At 35.3% G+C, this 20,328-nt stretch overlaps 1 protein-coding gene across 3 annotated transcripts in view; it reads right to left on the bottom strand.

Moving 5' to 3' along the window:
• The window catches only part of LOC123720193 (ecdysone receptor), an 80,042-nt gene extending 59,974 nt beyond the window's left edge, over positions 1–20,068 (bottom strand). For 2 of the 3 annotated variants that reach the window (XM_045676727.1, XM_045676725.1), the window contains exons 1-2: positions 19,805–20,068; positions 8,148–8,192 (exon numbers count right to left, since the gene is read on the bottom strand). The gene's annotated coding sequence lies outside the window, so the exon portion shown is untranslated. The remainder of the gene's footprint in view (positions 1–8,147; positions 8,193–19,804) is intronic. The other variant, XM_045676726.1, reaches the window with a different exon arrangement.
• Between the last annotated feature and the right edge of the window lie 260 nt (positions 20,069–20,328).

Here is a 20,328-nt window from a genome sequence, read left to right on the forward strand (position 1 = left end):
TAATATTGATAAATAGTGGTGTAGTGTACGTACCCACTCTTTCAATGTGGTTCGTGGTCCATAAGGCATAATTTCTGTATTGTCATAATTTTTTTAATTTTGTTAAATAATTATTATTGTATAAGGATATATTCAGAGTAACCGTTCTTTGCATTGAAAAAATAACGTTGATTGGCTTCCCACGCCTTTTCATAATTTTGTAACCGTAATTTCTGAACAAATAATTAAATACAATCTTTAATAACAATAATTGAGAATTTTAAATTCAGTTATTAAACAATTACTCTGAACTAGCACAAACGGGGATAATTTTTCAATCCGTTTCGACATTGTCACGACAATCTTAAATTTTAACATTACAAGTTATTTCTTTTAAATAAAATACTCAGTCTGCCGGCGAAAAGAGAGCATAAATTAATATGTAAAGTGAATGTTATTCGTTAAGGAAAAACAAATTCTTATCCTAGGTGATAAGTTTAAGCTAGTATATCTTAGTATTCAGTGTGGAAACTCCAGAGATTCTTTGCTTTACGTGGCGCCACAAAGTCATCTTTACAAGTTGAATTTTGCATCTAAATGTGCAATCGCCGACACCCGCTGGAACTTATCCTCTTTTATCTACAAGTACAAGGTTTTGCTATAATAGGAAAATGTTAAATTGCACACAGAACTAGAGATTACTTATTTCTACCTTATCTGCTTTTAATAAGAAGCAAATTCCATAGACTAGATAGTTTAATACGAAATATTATTAGGACGATTTTGATTTTTTGACAAATTACATTTAAATATACTCAGTAGTAAATATAGTACATGATTTGTTAAGTAGCATATTACTTATTCAGCACAATAAATTAAAATCCGAATATGAAGGATATGTCTAGAAATAAAATTTGCGTATTAAGGGGATTTTTTATATTTTCGGAACGACCGTTTAACTAAAGAAACGAATATTAATATCACGGTAACGGAGGAAATAACAATGGATATGATATTTTACTGTCGATGGTTGTAAATAAAACACTGAATATTTGAGAACAAAAGAGCACTCGATTTTACTAGCGCATAGAATAATATGACTTTTATTTTGATTAAGGAACTTCCTCTGAAATATATCACAGTATTTTATACTTCTTATATCAGAACAGATTATATTTAATGTTATACTATTTCACATTACCTTTTAGTTATAATAACGCCAAATATTTTTAATCATTATCTTATTTAGTTAGCTAACATAAAACATACCTTGTATTATATACAGTGTAAATAATAACAGAAAGCAACAGACTTTAAATTAATTTAGAAGAAATATTGTCACGTTTCTATGCAAGAACATGGCTGCTACAGATTTTGTAGAGGGTCTACGACCGGGCTTAGCGTAGCGAGGACTGTAGCCGAAAATTTGACATGATCAACATTTTAATAGTATTATTGACTTGATATAAATGCGTAAATCATTGTCTAGTTATGTTTTTACAACTATCGCATTGATAAGGTTTAAAAAGGAATCTTAATGATACTTTGAAAATAAACACGGCCTCATCATGAAACGAGGGTTAGTAGTAGAAATAACATCGTCACCATGGTTACAAACTTACCAAGTTTACTAACATGAATCCACATTAAATAACAAGACCGATGTTATCTTACATACACGCAATCGCATATACGAAAAGTTTTCTAGTAATCCTTTAAATCGTAACGAAACAAGCCATTCTTAGCGCCGCTATTCAAGTCTTGTATCGATCCGTCGCGCGCCCTCATTTGGCTCGACTGCGCCTACAAGAGATACCGAAGTATATGCAGGTTAGTCGGACGTATTAATCAAATTGTTTAGAGCAGTTTTTGGACCGACCATATGCCCTCCTTATATTGAGACTACGTTACGTAATGACATGAATAACAACGAGACATCATGAATGTTCGGATATACGTATTTCTTTGGGGGGTTTCATCTTCAGCTTGAAATGCAAAAACGACGTTTCTGGGAATTCCTAAACCGGCTCTAGTCTGGAGTTACAAATAATTTAATAAATTTAATAGACAGAATAATTTAATAAATTTAATAGATTAAAAACTCCAATAATTCTCAATGGGTTAAGTGGATACTGCAATTTAGATTTATGATTCCATCAGACCACCAGTCGGGAAAAATTGAAATGGTGTTTTGTGTTGTTAATTAAATCTATTTATTATAAGTTATCTGTGACTTGGGCTATTTGAAGCATCTGATAGTACATTCACAAGTCTGAAACAATGCATATGGTGTACATAAATTAACCTTAGCAGCAACAGCGTGTTTATTCAGGACCATCTACATCTGTTGTTGATTACCTCTCGCCATCGCTATTTATATTACACCCATAAATCCCCCTCCCCCTGCATCTCATTTTGCAGAACAGCAACATTCACCCTAATTGAATTTGTGTTATTTTTGCTCTTGTGGAAAATTGGCTTTATGCATTCGCAGCGTGAGAAAGTGCTCAAGTTGCTCCTAACACGACCAGGGTATAATAGACCGTACTTTCTTCTATCGCATTTGTATGCAAATGTCTTTTATTACTGGTCGTGGTTCCCGAGTTTGTGAATATACGGTTGCATGTATCGGAAGCTGTTATTTGCAAGCTGCTATTTACATTTGCATTATTATATGTTTGCGTTGTTCTTCAAATTAAAGGACCAAGAAACCTTGGACGACGGCGGCCTAACGGTTCGAAATTTTGGATCTTAGAATATAAACACTTAATAAATCCGTTAACTAGTGAATAAAGTATGCCTATTGCATATCGTATTTATTTATTTCGTACTGAAGGCGACAAACCATGTAGTATTCAACCATACAAGTAGATACTAAAGACCTAGGTGTCTGATTACCCGGTGGGAACTTCGAAACAAACAAATCCTAAAGGCATAATTATGCACTGTACAGGGTACTCACAGCTTGATTTATTGCTTTGTAATTTTAGTAATAAACAGTGTTTACATTGAACAAACATGTGCTATTACCTTGTAATATAATGTTGAAACTGAACACATAATTGGCATGTTTGTTAGTTACACTACAAAAAAATATTGTCTTCAGAATGTATATGTAATAAACACGAATGTCGAAAATTAAGAAGGGCGATATTTTGTATAATATCCTAGTCCCTTTCAAATAATAAGTATTTTAATAACTATGTATTTTTGTCACTTTCACAAATGTTGCTATTAAAGCGAAGACACAAATTTCGTAGGTATTTCTACGTATCTCGAAAAGGGTACACGGCGACATTAATTATAACAGAAAATAAAAGAGTAAATATACAATACAATTTAAGGATGAAATACAGGAATTTAAGACCAATAGTTTTCAATTTACTATTATTGAAAATTGTAAAGGCAATATTAATAAATTATACGTTGAATGCTAAACCACTACATTGTATTTTAGTACGCTGTTTTATGTGAAATACTTTGTAAGGAAAACAAGCGTCAGCAACAAATGTTTATAGTTATTTCGTATTTTCATAAAATAAAAATCATTCATAGAACCAAAACAGTCTTTAAATCTGCGTTCCACGGATCGTGTAGCTATTAATTTCATTATAAATATGTCCTAATCTACATTACCGATGCGTGCTTTATTAAAAGAAGATGCTTCCTTGCCCTAACTATTGACATACTACGGAGTTTCTCTCTAACCTGAATATATTTCGAATAAATTTAACATCTGTGCCTATGGCGAGTTTAATTATGGCTTAATAGAAAGAGATATTCAGTTCTAGACATATATATATAATAATTACGGCCAAAAGCCTATCCTTCGCTAGTATAACGTTCATTACTGAAATGTATTATTCATAAATATGGATCATGTGCCAATGAATTCGTAATAATACATAAATATTACTAACAATGCATTATGTATTTGCTGTTAAAACAGTCATACAATTTGTGATAAAAATATATAACGATTTTGTGGTCTTCCTATAGCTAGCGGGTTGTACTGTGTGATACACAGAATATCGCAAGGTTTTGCCGGTTGAGCCAGACGGCCTGTTGCCCTGATAGAGGTGACCTACCCGTGACCTTTGACCCGGGAGCCTGTAACCTACATCCTACACAATCGATACGCACTTTAGAGCTTCGTGCCTCCGTTGAATCATATAGAAACTATTTACATTACAAGTGAAGTAATAAGTGTCCGATTGTTTAAATCTGTGGTATTTAACACATTTTCATGTACAGTGTTCATAACAGCAATATCTCTCCATAGTTAACGCATAGCGCAAACTAAAATAGCTAAATATAAGATAGAAATAGGTTCTCTATGGTAAGCTTAGTTTTATTAATTTGATATCGTAACGTTATTATGAGTAAGGTAGGCATCTGAAACTATTTGTTTTATACCAAATGTTATTCGAGACGTTATAAACAAATTTAGTAATATATATAATATAGGTCAGCGAGTAGACGGCCAAGTGAATGTAATGTTATACTTATCGAATTGCAGCATAATGTGGCTGATATGATATTACTGTGCCGCACATGTTTAACTTTAACATTTAGGTTTATGTGCATAATACTCCTCGTGTTTTGGAAGACTCAACGTCATCCGTTGTTTGTGCCTTTTAAGCCCGTATAAAATATACATATGTACTGGCCACTCAGCGAATTGAAACGATTGAGTACACACTCATGATACATACATTATGACAGGGATATGAATCGTGGGTAAATAAATACAAATTATCAATATGAAAAAGTAATAAGGAATGGATAATGGTTTATCTGTTCAGTAAAATTTATTCATATAATACATAACCGACGTTTATGATTGAGTGCAACACGACATTATCATTTTATTAAGAATACCATAATTATTGCGATCCGCAGAGTTTACCGAGTTCCAAAGTTATTTTAAGAGAGGTATGTGGAGGCTGCGCGACCCAGTCACGCCCTCATACCCTCTGTACTTGAACTGGTTACTTTCGGTTTCTCTCATCTAGCCTAACCTACCCGAAACGATATCCTATGTAGCAATTGTACCTTAATTTACAGAACCTTATAGTCTGCTGGCTTACTACACAATATACTATAGAAAACAAAGTATTGGAAGCCAAGTCGACAGACAAAATCAGCATCGAATTTCCTCCTTTTACGAAAGTACTCTTGTGTCTCTTTTTGTTAAATTTTGTTTAGGCTGTGATTAAAAGAGAAAGTAAAGTATTTTCAATTAAAATAGTACAATTAGGCTGGGTATGTTTTTCTGAATGGGGTAATAAACCTACATCCCAAACAAACATAAATAAAACACTTACATTTACACAGAAACTACAATATTTTAAATACTTACGCCGTTTAAAATGGCAAAAGTTTTCTAAAGATCAAACCGAACATCCCAATCTTATTGCATTTCTAAATTACAATATAACATATTGCCTTCTGATATAATTATAGTTGTATAGGATTTTGTGATTGAGAATGATGGAATGCAGCAAAGTGACAGCCTTCGTTGACATCAGTTCAAACGTGAAGACAAAATACGTGATGTTTAATCCAACATTCATTAGCCGTAATAAAAACACGGGTCTATCTTATCCGAGGCAAATGACCCCAGTCGGTACTCTTTTATAACAATAAGATGCATGTGACCATTACGACCTGTCACGATGCGTGAAAAAACATTAAAAATAACAGTAACATACGAGTAAACTTAGTTTTTATCAATCGAACAAGTTTACTATGAGTTTTAATATATACTAAAACAAATAAAAAGATCGCTCATCTTAATACTAACCGAAAAAACTAATGAATTATAATACAATACGCGGTCGAAGTATTACACAGTTAATAATGTTCTTAAATCCAAAACAGGAGCAAGCTCGGAGCTTTGTTACGTGCCTTCGTGGTTTGTTGGAAAGCTAATCCTTTAATTTTCTCTCAGCTCGGAACAGTGTTCATTGTGTGCCTTGTTATCGTAGTCAAGACACAACAAGGATTTATTTATTTAATATTTGTTTGCAATTTTTCATAATGTACATGTTACTGTAAATTATGAAAAATTGTAAATTGTTTATGTGTTATCTTCCAATTTAAATAATTGAACTTACTTTTGAGGATTTGGATTACTTCAGTTTTTGTATTACATATAAGCTTAATTTCTAATCAACTTAGTTTGTTTCCATTTGATTAAAATTTGCATGTAACCTCAATTCTTAAGGTAACGTGAGGTCACGCCTTTTCATGCTATATTTGTCAACTCCCGATAACAATTTTATACCTGCCGTATTTTGGCACGACATTTCACTGACGTTGATAAATTTATGATCGCCTTTTGCTTTTTTTGAAGTTCATGATTTTGTCATTAACATCTTGTAGCGGGCATTCGAAAAACATTTACAAGTCAAGTAAGTTAACTAAATATCATTTTTAAATAAGGATCGTGCATGTAATTAGGTGGTCGGGTTTGGATAAATGCTATAACTAACTAAACGCATACCGAAGTATTAGTAAGATGTACGTATGTACGTAAACATTGACGTCATTAGCCGCAACGATTGCATCAATTTCAATGTGTTCAATAATCGTCGATTCCAATGTTTATTCAATGGACCGTTAGTAGCCACCGCTCAATCCAAAAGGATTACGCACTCTGTACATATTTAAATGCAATGCCCTGAATGTTTGTCTTATTATTCCCTATGACACCTGGACATTTTCAAAGTCAAATCTCGATATAAAAGGATCGTTATATGAATTATTGAATATATCTCTGACGCAGGGATTCATGTACTCGAGCGTTTGTTAAAACTGAAGTTGTGTAAGTCATGAAATTGTGACGCCGGTGGTGAACCGCGAAAGAGCTAGCTAACAAGAGAAAGTGCCTTCAATACTATTTATCTCCGACCGCAAATAGATAGCGAGCTAATGACAGCTGGTTCACATCGACTTTCATTTAATGATACGACTCTGGATGTTGAATATGTTGTAAATGGCCGTTGCATGGCAAACCAGTTGGTAATTTCTCTAGTGACGAAGTTACTCGACATGTTTCTAGGCGAGAGGCAAAGAGTAGGTCTAGACTTTAGGCGCCGCACTATTTAGCTCTGTAACTTTTTATTTTACATCGTTCCGCAACAATGTTACATCACAACTGTTACCTTACGTGGCTATACTGGCTACAATGGATTTTAAAAGATGGTAAACCGATTTGCCAATAATATCGCTAATAACGTATTGTAATTGGGACTAGATCATATGTGACATTTGCATAATTTGTATATAACCGAGATATGTTTTGTACGTTGTCTATAGATACGTACCCGACAAAACATCGACAAGCGCGCGGAAGTATGTAGGACGTATGCGCCGACGGCGATACCTTATCTCACTGGGTTAATAACCTATAGCCACGTATTGGGAATATCACGCAATCAAACACTTATCACCGCACTAGTTCATCTTCAGTATCGACTGCTTGACATATAATGAGCAGATATGTCTCGTAAATTCGAAAACAAGTCTCGTCAACGGTGGCGTGTGGGCGGGCATATTATTTTCTTCGATACATTTTCTACCACCATTCGAATGTCCTACCATTTTAATGGAACGGCTCAGATTAAATTTATGAAACATTTTTCGCATCGTGTAAACCGTTACACGTAATTTTATTAGAAAACATAACAATTTTATAGGAGACGGGCAATCAAGGTGTGCGGAGCAATATTAACAGCTAACATAAATCTTCGGATAAATATACCATAATTTTAAGATGTTCTAAATGATTAGTTAGCGTTTTAGAATTATCTAGATATAGATTATAAAATAAAAGGGTTGGAGAAAGCCAGAAAGCACGTTTCAGAATGCTGGCGGCGATTCACGACTTTTAAATCGATACGAGTTTTAATATTGAGGTTAATGCCCTTTTTGCTAGTAATTAAATATGCAATTATTTAAACTTATTATTAATAAAGTACTCAATTGTTCTTTTGTAAGACCTTCTCCAACACTTTTGAAATAATATCACTTTCGAATCTTAAAACAGGAAATGCTTTTCTTTATTTCGTCCTTAAAATACTAGTCGAAATTAAGGATGTATATGTGTATGGAAATTGGATACGAAAATCCCAAAGAAAAGCAGGTAAAGCCACAGTACATACCACTGGAGGCGTTTTCCGAGGCGAACAGCGGGGTGGCGTTATAATCTGAAAGTTACACAACCAATTAAATGTCTAATCGTAACAAATTACATTAATTACGATACTAATTTAAGTCGAAGTAATTGCAAATTATCTTGAGAAATTGAACAGTCCTGGCCTGTGGTCTTTCACTCTGATAATACATCTTATAATATTACAAATTTCGTGTTTCATTATCAATATTAAATAAAATATTCGAGATACTCTGTTTTTATTCTAAAAATGTGAACATAAGTGCATAACTCGGTGTATATGGCAGTTCTTTGAAGAACTGGTGAATTTGAGTGTACTTTAAATTAAGTAAAAGCCTTTGGTATTTTATATTGAACTATAATTGTTTATTACCTTAAAAATAACAGTAGATTCCAATGTTTATATTAGAAGTGACAGAACATTTTGCTCTATTGTGGTTTCAAAGTTCCGTTATAGTATTTAAAAGGTACATTTCAATCTAACAATGTTGTGGATTCTATTTAGTTAAGTTACTACATTTAATTTCGTTGGTAAAGTAAAGTAATAAATAGTTTATACTGATAACGTAGTAATATTAATAATATATAATAAATAATATTTAAAAAATACGTAATGTCAATGTTAATTAATTTTTTTATGCCATTAATAAGATGGCAATGAGGCCGTCGAAGACCAGATATTATTATTAGAATGGATAAAATAGAGTGATGATTCGTTAATACCTACATTATTAGCTCGTCATAGTCACAAATGTATATTTAGAAACAACCTTTGCAGGGATAATATATTTGATTGGCAAATCGCCTGCTTAGTCTGGTATCGTTACAAATAGAGCTTATCTACGATTTTAGTTTGGTTTATACCACTTTACGAATACAACATCAGCAAAAGATTTCTTTGGTCATGGCAATGGTATGAGAATAGATAAATGTCACAGCCTACGTAGATATATGGGGCTACATATTATATAGCAGTATCGTAAATGAACGAAGCGTTTGTAGAACGACCACAACTCGATTCATAGCTATGCTCAAAAAGTCTTTTGTCTCTGACTGCCTTTTTGCAACATAGGCTATGGCATGCAAATGTGTGTGGTTGCGAATACACGAGCCGCGCAAGTGTGAGGGTAGGCAGTTCTAGACACGTTTAATTTAAGTTTACGCACACAGACACAGGTTGCGCGAGTATGCGCGGGTTGCTGGCCTCGTTATGTTAAGTTTTGTTGCTTTTAAAATTCAAAGTGAAATCTTTGCTGTTTAAAACGAAAATGTTGAGCGGCCTATAGATTTTTATATTTAACAAGCGCGTCCTGGTTTTGCTTATTTTTTAAATGTTTGAGCAATAATTTCATCCTCTATTACTTTGAAATAAGCGGTCTAATGGTGATATACAAAAACAAATATTTACTCCTCATAATATACGTATAGATTAACTGTGTAAATTACTAATTAATATTCAAACCGCTGAGCATACTTAGTGCATAACATATTATATTTAACGAAATATAAAAATTCACAATCTAACGAGTCAGAAACACGCAGTCCAAATTATTCCTGACCTATAGCAACATGGCTACGTGGCATAGCGTATAGCACACTCTTCCCCCACTGACCGTACACTCGACTTTTTCCATGCACTCTAAATGTAGACTTGTTTACACTCTGTGCATAACCATACATATTTTGCACGCACGCGCGTTTTATATGTAACATAGTCTATACACTGACTTAGGGCTACACAGTTTAACAACACGGCTCTGAAAGTGACGGTTTTGAAAATGAAAATTAAGCCTGTTTTACAGGGCAGTGCTATAAGGTTCTAGAATGAGATGTGACAAATAAACTTAAATAACTTCAGATTTGCCTCAGTCAGTTTTCAATAAAAACTATTCATTATCTAAATGAAAAGCGAGCCTTTTTGTTTCGCCGAGCTGCAGTGCGGTCGAGACATTGTTCTCCTGTCGAGTAGAGACAGACAGCCCTATAACTGCGGGCCACGGGGGTGGGGCGAGGGGGGCATGAATCCTGACCACGCACAACCAGGCTCTCCTTCCCCGCTATCGGCCTATATTTAGCATTTCACCGAACATGCCACATTGCAACCGCATTTTAAAACTCCACAAAGGGCGTTTAAAAGGCGAAATCGATAAACATTGGACTATTTCCAATTTTTCATTTTACTTACGGATGTTAGGAAATTATTTTTTGGCCAATTTTACCGAGCAATGGAGACGGTTGTCAATTGTGAAATAATGTGGTTATTGATATGTAAGTGTTAATTGAAACCAGCGACTTCGTGTAATATTTTGAAATGGTAATGTTTGACAGCTAGTGGGGGAAACCAAGCTTTTCAAGCAATCATTGTCTTCCCAGCCTTTTAGATGTGTGTTACATTGAGTCTAACTAATTCAAGACAAATGGTCTAAATAATTCGTTAATAAATGTGTCACTGTAATTTTAAGTTTTACTAGTACTTGTTTTAGTTCTATCTATTTATCGTTTGTTGCCTGACGATCAAATAATTCATCTTCGAAGTAAAAGCAACTAGAACACTCCAACGATCTATATATATATATATATACAATGTAGTTCAATTCTGGCTATGATTCAATTCATATATAAACTTATATTGGTATATAATAGCTCACTATGGCTAAAAGTTAAATTGTTGTTATTAAGTTGTTCACGCTGATGTTGTAAACCTATTTAGATTCCATAAATCGTTTTTGAAAGCTTGCGATACCTAGATATGCTAGACAGAAACAAATAAAAAAATATCGCGGAGAGAACGGAATTTAAGATACGAGTGAAAGCACTATGTTTTCCATCGGAAACATTCTTGTGAATAAAGTTCTCGAAAGAGAAATTGAATGCAGCGCGTTGATGTGAAAAATAGCAAAGCCTCGGTTAGAAAAAACGTGTAAATTTCTGCGGCATCTGCAACATAAATCGATAATAGGAAGCCCTCCGACTAGTTCAGCAGTGCGTGCGAGCGACCTAATACACCCACCACGCCGGTCGTTGCAATGCGGGCTAAATATACCAGTCAGCACAGCGCAGGGCCGCGACGCGAGCGAACGAAGCTTATGTCCCGACGACAACGTCCACAATGGCTTGCCGGGACAAATAACCAGTTTATATTAGCGTGCGAGGGATTTGCGTCCTATTTGCCTTGAAACTCGCTACAGATTTGTCCGTCTTCGACAACGGAAGAAGGCCTTTTTTCCCTGAAGCGCTCGTGTTAATAACACAGCTAGGTGAATTCTCGCTGCAATTTCGCTCTCGGTCGGGCTCTGTGTTTGTGGCGCGCTGAAGATCAGGGCTAACGATCGGCGTGAGGCAGCCGTCTCTTTCCCGCGTATCGCCCTCACTCCGTAGGCCGCTCCGCACGTCTAGCAAAAGAAATGCTACAAGTTTATCTGACAGCAACACGACGCCACGCCGAGAGGCTTTTGTGCGTTTTCTATGTTTATGATTATAGCACAGCACGAACAAGGGGCCCTTTGAAAGCCTTGCTTGCTATTTCGCGACTGTTTTCTTTTTGTTTCAGAAGCTTTTATTGAGGCTTTAGCGCATACCGCCAACTGATGATGCAGCTGATACCAACTCGAATACTACAAGTCAACCATTACCTACATTAAGAGTAAAAACAGAAACACGAAACATTTGTCACAAATAACTCTTGACTGCACAAGTACAACGTGCATTTAATTTTAGATCGCGCAGTGATAGTCCCTTTTAATTAAAGCTATAGAATGGTGAATTCGGCGTTTCGAGTACGATATTTACATTCGGGCACGTGTTCGGAGCTGAATGGGCTTGCCCTTGACCCTGTCGTACGCGGCACGCACCGCCCAAACGCTGTCCCGCCGCTGCGAACGCCACTAGCCGTTGGCGGACCCCTGACTACTCCACTAGTCTAAACCTCTGATCAATACCCGTTTCCTACTTACCAATTTCCTCCGTCAGTAACCTTTAATTATAGACAATCAAAAATAATAATACTTAATAAGGCTTTATTCATTCCATTCAAATACAAACAGATATTCGAAACAAGAAATCAACAGTCTGTAATGAAATAAAATTCTATCTATATAGGCTCCTCTCGGATAAATCCAAAATTATCCAGAATATAATTAAGTATAAAATGGCCTTATTAGCCGAATTTATATTTGTATAAACAAACATTTGAAAAGTGTATCTAGGAAAACAAGGTCATCATAATTATGGACTCGTTTCGTTTTGAATAGAATTTAGCGTAAAAACATTTAAAAGAAATACTGCTACACCAGTGTATATAGTTTTAGTATTTATACAGCTACATAATGTGTCGTTGTGAGTGTGCAGCTAGTGACCGATTGCGTTATGTAAGTTGTAACTAAACAACGCAAGCGTTGTGTTTCGACGTTTTCCATTGCTTGTTTCCTCCGTAACCATTTTATTAACTCCATTTAGAACGGCAATGTAAGTTCGTAAAACAATAACGTTGATGGTCTTCGATCAATAGAATGTCGTACAGTTGCCTATTATATATGTTTGTTGCCAAGATAACTACACGTGTCGCACTTCCGCTTCTGTCGTGAATTTCTTAGCTATCGATTAGTTTTTTTATCATAAATCTTGTTTCGCATCTCGACTTTATAATTTAATTTGCCTTGAACATTATAAGATGTAGTTTGTAGGCGAAATGTAAATGACGTAAATTTTAGCTAAACTTTAAGCTTAACCTAAACAAATCAATACCACAACTGCGAAAAATGGTTCGTTCGATGCCACGCTATTAAAAAATATAGGCTAGCTTCAAATTAAGAACCGGATTTATTTAGAAACTGTGTCGTTTGAAAAAACGTTACACCGGTTTTAGAGACAAGAGGTATTGTTCAATTTACATAAACTTAAAAATCCTGAAGATAATTCAAAACACCTTAGTCTTGTCAGAATAAATATGTGAAGGTTTCTACCTGGCGTGAACGTTATGTAAAAAGAAAAGTGTGCTTCATGTTCGAGCTCACTGTGAAAAAGTTGGTAGGTATTTTAATTGAAATTAATATAAAATGGATTTTATTTTAATTTTATAAGGAAAAATTTTGGCTTTAAATAATTATAGAGGATACATAATAAAAGACCGGAGTATAAAATTATTTAATCTAATGGCTGACATCATAATGTCATTCTCAATTATGTCTCTAAATAGATATTCAAATATAAGACTCTCACTTTGATTTTCGCCACCGACATCTGTACTCCATCACCATAGGTTGTTACTGGTAAATGCACTCTTATCCTACTTCCAGTTTTTTGAAGTCGGTTTCCACATGAACATCATTTACTATAAAATAACACTTAACAAGATAGCTTAAAGATGATTTTAAATAAAAAAGGCAAAAGTAAATAATATTTGTTTAAAACAGTTGTAAACATTTAAGAAAATCTAGATTGCTTGTTACAGAACTCTACCTTGGCCGATTTTTCCATCTTGACGCTACAATGGACATGTAGGTCGTCCGAGCACCATTGCCCATTGTCAATCATTGCTATGGTCTCGCGCGCTTGCGCAATACCGAACATTATGCTCATCAGAGATTTATGTAGCGAGAGGATATTTTAATAATTGAAGAGTGAATTTAACCAGTCATTATTTCCAAAAAGTTTCGTGATCAGATAAGAAGACCGGCCCTTCGATACCAATATTAAGCGGGAATCGAATTCCCGTACCGTATCATATTTTATACGCTGTCTTCGCATAATAAGAATAAATTAATGCACGATGGCTCGAACACTATTGCAGTTTGCTTTGAGATATAATCTACAAGAAAATCTACTACTAAATCACTTCAGAACTTACCTATTTGGTAAGTAATCTATTGTAACTGAATGAAAGAACTACCACATTCTTTGGGCTTTAGTTTGTGATATTTTTGTACTGATTAGCAAGTTGCAATGTTTCCAAAAATTATCGAGTTCGTAAAGCCTTAATTAAAGGTTCAACGACCTCAATAAGACTCATTCGACGAAAATATTACGTTCTTATAAATATGATACTTTTTTAAAACCCTCAATTTAAAACGGAAAAAAGGTTAGTTTTTCTGGCTTAAGCTTAGTGTAATGTCTTCTGTGACACACGCAGTAGGCGCTGTGTACTATTTTAAGGCAATCAAAGATTTATTCACATTTATGATATAAATATACCTCATTCTAATACTTCGTCAATTTTTTCAATGCCCAGAGTTAAATAATACCAGGGTACGAACTAAATACAACTTGTAGTATAGTTAATTGAATGCGAAATGCCGGCACAGATACCGGTTCCAGTTTTCTAACGATTAAGCTTTGCGTTTTATTTCGGTCAACGGCCCTCTGGCCTTATTGTGTGAGCTCCATTGACTTCCTTCCATAGGATTGCTTAACACGGGAGCATATAAAAAAGGTTCCTTTCAATACATTTATTATTAACCTATAGACAGTATTCAGCGCACGTGGCACAAAATTTACACTATTAAGCGCCATAGAAAATCCATGTTAAACCCGTCCAGTCCAGTCCGTTTATTCAGTCTTACATAAAAAGTAATAGGCCCCTATTCTGTTTCGACACAGAAGAGCTGTTATAATATTAAATAGAACGTGTAGTTTATTTTTACGATACATATTATGAAATCCACACCCTGTCATCGTTTTTACATTATTCGGTTAGAGCTTTGTTCAACATATTAGTTCAGAGCTAGAGTAAACTCAACACTGGGCGCGACTGCTGTACTGTTTTAAGCTTTTTAATACTTGATCACTTGACGTTTATTAATTGTCTTAGCAACACGAAAGAATAAGACATAGGGTAATAAGACAAGAAAATCCTTTTAACAGAATTCGATAAGAGCATCAATGACAAAATGGTTTTTATTCAAGTCTCATGTGGAAACAATCTATACCTATTGTTCTGATCTATGGCAAAACAATAGACATTTGCACGTCACATAATCACATTGTAAAATTTTGTAGAATTGTATTATCAATAGTTATGAGACGCGGCAATGTCTAGGCATTCAATCGAGTGTTGACCGGGCGATTCACCTTGAGACCGCACCTTATAACCCCACCGAAGCAAAAGGCGTCGCGGTCACATTCAGCATCAAACGAACGCTTTGCTTCAAAATTTGACCGCATTATAGAGTTTCGTATAATCAAAGACCGGTCCGGTGCTGTGGGTGAGCAAGATGTGGAATGCACGGGGACCGTCCCGAGCGGCACTATTTGAAAGCATCGGTAAGCGACTTAACGAAATCACCTCCCTTATTAATCAAAATATCGGTTTTACCTACCTATTTGAATGCGTCAATACGTCCGCCATATTTGTATATTTGTTTTTACATTTCAGATATATATAATAGATTTTCGTCGACGCTCGGTGAGTTTTTTCCAGTACGTGTAGCGTAAAATTACCTATAATGATTATACAATAGAACAGGTTAAATCATATAGTCGTAAGGTAATAAAATTATCATATTTTTTCAATAATACGTCGTCTTCGCAACAATCGAAAAAAGGTTAAAAACGTGTCGAATCTTGTAACTTGATACTCTAAAAAGTCCTTATATGTAAAGTAGAAATATAGCATATCAACTTGACCATTGATAATAACATAGGTAGGTAGTCTACTAACAGAAGGGGAAGGCGCATGTCAACTAAATAATCCGCACTTTGGAGAAGTACCGTCGCACGGTTTCTACGCGGATGTTCAATATTTGTTGAGTAAAATCATATTTTACATACCTCTAATTGTATGACATATCAGTAGGTTATGCGACTTAAATTGCTTCATAAAAGTCATAAACCCGCTGCTTATCCGTGAAAGGAGTGGTAATCCACTTAATATGTTTTATTAATTCTAATCTGTCTATCAGAGCAACCAGATTTATTACGAATAATAAATCTTTTAACACGAGTGAATCTATTAAATAGGCCCACGCATATAAATCTACGTACCTATCCATTAGGAAACGCCCACCGCGCGTATAACTTGTATTTGTTTTCGTCCCAGTCTCCAGCTCGAAGACCCCGATGTTTAACGGGCCGCTCCAATTCGGGAACCGAAATAACCCGTACGTGTCCCACTTACGGCTCAGTCCCCTGCGCGAGCGCAGTTAGCGACCAAAGCCCTCTGGATACCGGGATTTTTTGCCGCGTCTTCGGATCTTAACCCCGTGTTAGTGACCCCGAAAGCCTTTTTTGTAACTTCATTCTTGCATTCGGGTATTATTAAAATTTCAATCGCGTGCCAGATCGGGTTCCAATCACATAGGAAATTTTCGGATGACGTAACAATGCTTTTTGGGTCAATGAATGACATTGACAACGCTTTTGTACGCGATATGGGTAATTACTTTATTGATTATTTTCTAATGCAGAGGAAATTGAAATAATTAGCTTTTTGAAGTCAATGTACTATACGGTGCAAAAAACATTATTAATATAAGTTAGTCAAGTTATACTCTATATCGCTGTTATAGTTATTCTATATATATAAATAACATACTTTTCAATTGAATTAAAAAATAAATCTTGACTTTAAATAATAAATTTTCCTTTACTATGTAATACAGTAGGTACATAAAAAGTTGATTACGTGATGTAAATGTGGCACGTCCCGATTCCGGGCAGTGGAACGTCTAGGCCCGTTATCTGGAACTATAGATATGTATGTATAGTAGCCAAATATCAGTGACGGGTGAGGTGAACGACCGCGCATCCGAGCACCTGCAATCGTCGACTGTTGACACAAGAAACTGACATGACGTCCGAAGTGATAATGAATGTCTCGGAGTCTTCCATGTCTACGTACGCCTTACGTGTTTAGGAGGTTTTTTGCAAACACTCAAAAGTGTCAGCAGCTTGATGAAATTTGAGATATCAAAATGAAAAACACACATACATACTTTACATCAACTACTAACTAATGTTTGGCAAAGAAAATCTTAAATTCGAATAAAGCCCATTAAAATTTGTTCACTTTGAGATAAATTATTGAAACATAAAAAACATTTTAATATGCATTATAAAATAAATTAATATCGTTTCGCTTTACAGGTGAACCCACGCAAAATTATCGACTCGTCTAATCAAGTGCTAAACCGACCTCAGAATATCGAGTCGCTTATGAAAAAGCGTTTATTCAAATTGCTTGACTTTGGGTTTCTTAAGATTTATTATTTTGAGGGCTAAGCATCGATATCATGACCTCTACTTTAGTGTGAGGATACAAATGGAAAAAATACTAGTTTACAAAGATTTGTTTATCTGAGGAGTGATATTATGTTACTAGAGGGACAGATAAAAGTATAACAGATATATTACGAGGCGATGTTTCCCGCGAATCGGGGCCACAGCCTTGTCCTGATTCCTAAAAATTGGCACATTTTTTTTCTATTCTTTATATCACGGCCGAAGTGCGGTCACTTTAGAACATAACAACCTAACTTTATTGCCATTGCTCCCTACAGAAGAATATTCAAGAACAGTTCACGTTTTAGAGTAGGTACAGGCCTAAGTATCCATGCATCGTTGCACGATGACAATAGGGTACAGATTATAATGTATTGATATTGTTAACAGGCGATGCAGCGTCGCGTCGTGACTGTAATGATGCCAACCATTATTTACAGGAAATTCTCTAGCCATATGGCATTAAATTGTAATTCACATTTTGTACGTAAAATAGCAATGAACAAGTCCGTTTGAGATATTGTTTCTCGATAGGATCTGTAATGACCAATATTATAGAATATGAATATTGTAATTTATCCCAATTCGAATAAATGGTATTCTTTAAGAAGTATATTCAGGCTACATAGGACATACTAAAATTATGTAAAAATAAATTCGTTCGAATGACCGATAGACGAGTAGGTATAGAATGTAAATGAGACTTCACCGCTTCGCCTCGTAAGGTAAGATTAGTTCCAGCAATTAATACAACTGGCGTTATGCGCTACGGGAAATATGATTTCACTTTTTAAATCAACAGAATGTTTTCAGTTTTTGTAGAAATTGTTTCCTTTCGGTAAAGTGCTGTTTTAAGCGTGTTTCATAAATGTAGAAGATATATTGAACTTCTTTCACGAGACTTTATTTTTATTAGATTTTCATGACCTTAGACTTTCATTTAATCACATGACGTCTAGAGACGATTTTAACTAACGAAGCGATGCGATTCGTCGTTCTACTGTTCAATCTCACTTGCCATTCCTACTTCTGCCACTTAGCCCTTTTTTGTCTGTATAATATACGGTATTTGGTTAACATAAAAAGCCGGTTAAAACGCTACACGATATCTGTTATCCAATGAAAGTATTAGCTGTAATGCTAGTTTATAGAAGTCGATACAATGTAATTTAATTTATACCGAGCTAAGCTGCACTAGTACTGACTTACTGGGGGAAGTGTTGTTGACCTAACTGCGATGTTTTCAAATAAAATTAACTTAAATGAGTCGAATAATAAGCTATACACTAATGTATATTCAGTATTATAAATGCAAAGGTGACTCAAATGATTTAAATTATGTATGTCAAAACTGTTTTTATTTATATTTATCACGTAACCTAACAGAAAACATAATATTGCCACTGTATATAATTAATATAAAGAGTGCGATGCTCAGCTACGTTGAACCGAGTTCGACAGGCATTTTACCATTTTATATAAATAATAATAGAATTAGTCTTAAGTAGGCAGCCATATTTTGAGACCGGTTTAAGATAGACCCGTTAATAATTTCAAGGCCTTCGATACGAGATGCTCATAAGCTTGAGCTGTCAAAATGTCATTTTTCTATTGAAAAAAAAAAACTAGTAGAAGTTTATAAGTTAAAGCTACAGATTAGATTATTCATTAATCAATAGTTATGTAATTATGACGATTTTTCTTCTAAAATAATGTGTTAGTTAGAGGTAGTTTGCTTGGCTATGGAGAACAACCATTTTGGATAATAAACCTATGTTTGTATTTTCTTTACGCAACTTTTAACCGATTTAATACGCCCTTTTATACCGCTTTCTTTTAGATTGATATTATTTGGCTGATGTCTAGAAACCCGTGAATAGGGTTTCTGTCCTCGACAAGTTGCAGTTATGCATACATAAAAAAAATATTGTCATAAATAAACCGATCTAATTTCGGATAAACTTCTGAATCTAGGTTGTGGTTATTGTGGCTTTACTTCTGTTCTCAGTCATTAATGTTTTTTACAAATTAATTGACAATTACCTCTTTTATAGAAAAGAAGCCTAGATGAAAACCTTATAAGATGCAAATTTACATTTTTTGCAGAGTTAATAAAAATGTGACATGAGCGTCCCAGAACCTCTAAAGAACACTTTCCAAGTTGATCGCTATTCGCTATAAATATTCAGCTTACGCGTCGCTGACATCGCTCTCACTTCGCGGATAGCCCACACTCCATAAAAACTACCACATTTATAGTTCTTCGTTATTATTTTATGCAGAGAAAAGAGTAGACCTGAAACGTTAGGTCAGACACGCTCGACGTCCATACCTACTTTGGTTAAATATCGATAGAGACGGCGTTTTGGCCTAGCCGATCGGCACAATTCCAACCTGGGCAAATGAAATTTCGGATTCGATTTGGGTACCAACCTCGGAGATACAGTTTGGGCTCAATTTTGACGGTCCACTGGCGGAGTCAGAAAGTATGTTCGCGCGTCGAGTGGCGCGGTCATTTATCCATCACTGCACATCCGCAATCGGAAACACGATTTCACTGTCACACAAAGTCACAACACAAGTGAAACCACTGAAGACGAGGTCGATTTGGCGTGTGCCGAAGCCTGAAAGTGGAAGTGCAGGAATACGAGCGACGAGACAACGCGCGTGACTTGCCGCCGCCGACTGAACGCCGAACGCTCGCTCACAACTACACGCGCAATGGCGCACTCACACCGCAGACTAGTGCCGCACAGAGGCACCGTGTTGGTAGAGAACGCTGATTAGTCTCTACATGGTATACGTGAAGTATATGCCGATTGCCAACAGTTCAGAAGTGAGACTGTTAAACTCAAATACATTCTTATGAATTATTTGAGTATCTAAAATTGTTTTAGCACTTATTAATTCATAAACTATGTAAACGTCTCTGAAAAGCTTACATTCTAGATTCCTCT

This window comes from Pieris brassicae, chromosome 2 (genome assembly GCF_905147105.1).
Source record: "Pieris brassicae chromosome 2, ilPieBrab1.1, whole genome shotgun sequence".
NCBI lineage: Eukaryota > Metazoa > Arthropoda > Insecta > Lepidoptera > Pieridae > Pieris > Pieris brassicae.